Raw genomic sequence first — 3,213 nt, 5'->3', positions numbered from 1 at the left:
GGGGGGGGGGGGGGGCAGAAGGGGTGAAAAAATAATAAGAAAAGGATCCAAAATCAAAACCCAAACTTCAAAAATTTCACCATTTCAGTCAAGATACATTTTTCTGAAGGTTCAAACCATTCCGAAACGGGAAAGGAGGAACAGACAACTGGGATTTGATCCCAATGTCCTTGAGGACTACGTCGAGCAATGTCACGCTACCAAGGATGATTTGCTGCTGTCACTTTTGTTGTTGCGATGGTACGAGCTGAGGGAGACGTTGAGGAAGGAGATAAAACTGACGTAGAGTGATGATACGCGCCTTGTTGAGATCTTAACGTTTTGAGATAACTCTCTCTCTCACGTTAGGCATCGTCTCACCGTCCCATGCAATGTCATTTGATCTACTGCACGCTGTGTACTTGTTGTAGTTGTTCATGTTCTGGGTTTCTTTGTGGACTCTGAATTAGGCTGGATCGGGGCTATTTGGTAAAGACGAAATTGGTAGGCTGAATTGGAGTAGCAAAGGGGATGGGTTGTTGCTAACATTTGAATTCAAATTTGGCCTTTTTGGAATTGGGTTTCAAAAAGGAAAGGGCTGTTGTTTTGATGTTAATGTTGGGCTGGGCATAGGTATTTAGAATTGGCGAAATAAAACTTACATAGAAAACTCGATCAACGAATAAGCCTTATGAATCAATATAGTTAACCAACGAGCTTCTCAATCTTAACAAAATAAAATATTTGACTTCGAATATGAACTAAATAATTCAAGATATAAAGTATGATATAACTAAATTAATTAATCAAACACTTACTAAAACAAAACATTTTTGAGATAATTTTTGAATATTTAAAAAATAAACCAATTGCATGAAGACACACACACACACACAAACACACACACACACACACAAAATTAATTAATCAAATACTTACTAAAACAAAACATTTTGTGTGTGTTTGTATGTATATCTCTTAAAGCGACTAAATCTACTCAAAAATACTTCAAAAATATTTTTAATTTTATTAAAGCTAGATGATTAATTTATATATTGAAGGTCCTAAATTGGGTGTCAACAAAATTTACTATGAAATTCAATATTAAATCAATCATGTGAGCTTATATATTAAGATTTCAAATTATTTTAAAGGAGAAGGGACTAAAATGACGTTAAACTATGAGATTCGATACAATATTACCCTCCATCAATCTAATGAGTGTGATCCGTTAGATATAAGAGTATTTTTTAGCCAAAATGTGGATGTTAGGGGTATTTTAGGTTGATAGGTGGATGAAGGCTAAATTTGTACCCCTTAAAATACTTGATATCATATTAGTCCCTTATCCATAAATTAAAAATCATTTCTGTCATGCCCCAAGCTACCCACGAGAGGCGGACACGGAACCTAGGACCACAAGTGATCCCAAGCTAGGCCTGCTGGCATGATCATGATCATACTAAAGATAATAAAATATTGCTGAATCTAAATCATAACTTATAAAAAAAATATGGGGAATACCCATATGCCAAAACTAATATAATATGAAGACTGATGAGTTTAATACAATGAATTACTAACTCAACATTAAGCTGAAACTAACTATGTCTGAAATAAGCCTCTAAACTGAACTAGAGATACTAGGACAAGCCCCCAGCTAAATCTAGCAAAAACTGAAACTAAATGACTAAAAGAAAACTGAAATGAACTCATGACTATTGTCCTCGGAGAATGGGGACTCACCACTGAATCTACTTAACCGGAGATCGTAAAATCGATCTATGCGTGATCTGGATTCTGAGGACCTGAACCTACATTACGAGAAGATGTAGCGCACGTATGCGTTAGTACTGTAAATGTAATGAGTATGTAGATAGAGTAAAGCTGAAATAACATATAACTCAACAAGCATAAAAACAAGTGTAATAATCTGACATGATAAACTAAATTCTGAGCTAACTGGATGCAATCACCAATTTATAACATGCTGAGATTGAATACAGAATATACTAATACATGGTCAATGCACAGAGTCTGACTGATATGTGGGAGCTACTAATAACCGATAATAAAAACTCATGAGCTAAATGTGGAGTCTGACGTATACGCCCTATCGAGATGACCTAATATACCCTGCCAAAGGTATAAAGGCATGCTGGCGTAATCACTAAATTGACTGCCCACAGAGCGGACTTACAACCTACATGGCTAGGTGTTCTGGGACTAATTGGGTATGAACACTAGTCCAACTCGATATTATGGTACTCCCAATTAATTCTATAAATTAACTAATTATGTCTAATTTTCTGTAAATACTTGATAGCTAGAAACTAAACATACAACTGAGAATACAACAATTAATCTGGTAATTATGCATTTATAACTGAGGCATGTATATCTGAAATTTCTGAAATATTTGACCTAGCCAGTGAAATTCAAGAACTAAAGAAATACATAGCTAGGGTTCTAAAATTCATGCAATAAACTAAATAATAACACGATAATCTGATTTGAAACATATAACTGATAAGTTTATGCAGTTCTCTTGAAGTTCTAGAAACCCTAGATCTAATCATGATATGGGAATCAAGAATCTGACTGAAAACTAGGGACCCAATGGGTGAAAGGAACCCACTAGTAAAATATCACATGCCTGGTCATTAAATCCACGGAAAAAATATTTAAGTTTCAGGGCTAGAACTGCTAGAGCTTGTTGCGCTCTTGAACTAGGGTTCTTGAGCTTTATCTCCTCTTTTGCGTCTAATTTTCTATGTTTTGATTTAATGATTTGACTTAGCTATGTTTTAATTATGTTTCTAGGCTTAAACTGACTAAAATATGATGATTTAGGGTCAAAAAGACGTAACTTAAGATTTTAACGAAGTGGGAAAGGTCAAAAAGACCCCTGAGAAAGTTCCTGTCGGACCAAACGACGGCCAGGACTAATGGTCCATCATCTGACCGATGCCCTGTCATTAGGTCCGTCGACTGGTGATACGCTCAAACTTACTTCTCAAATAAGAAGTAAAGCGGTCGTGTCAAGTAAATAACCCAACTAGTGAGGTTGGGATCGTTCCCACGAGGAAAATAGTCTAGACTTAACTTCAACTTGTTATTACTATTGTTTGGTCAATGACTTCCTTGGAAACTAAAAACATAAGAAGGGGGGTTTCTATTTCTAAATGAGTGAAATAAATAACGAACTTGAAAGAGACACTTAACAGCTTTGAC

The sequence above is a fragment of the Solanum pennellii genome, chromosome 5 (genome assembly GCF_001406875.1).
Source record: "Solanum pennellii chromosome 5, SPENNV200".
Lineage (NCBI taxonomy): Eukaryota > Viridiplantae > Streptophyta > Magnoliopsida > Solanales > Solanaceae > Solanum > Solanum pennellii.
The sequence above is the reverse complement of the archived record's forward strand: the minus strand, read 5'-3'. Positions refer to the sequence as shown.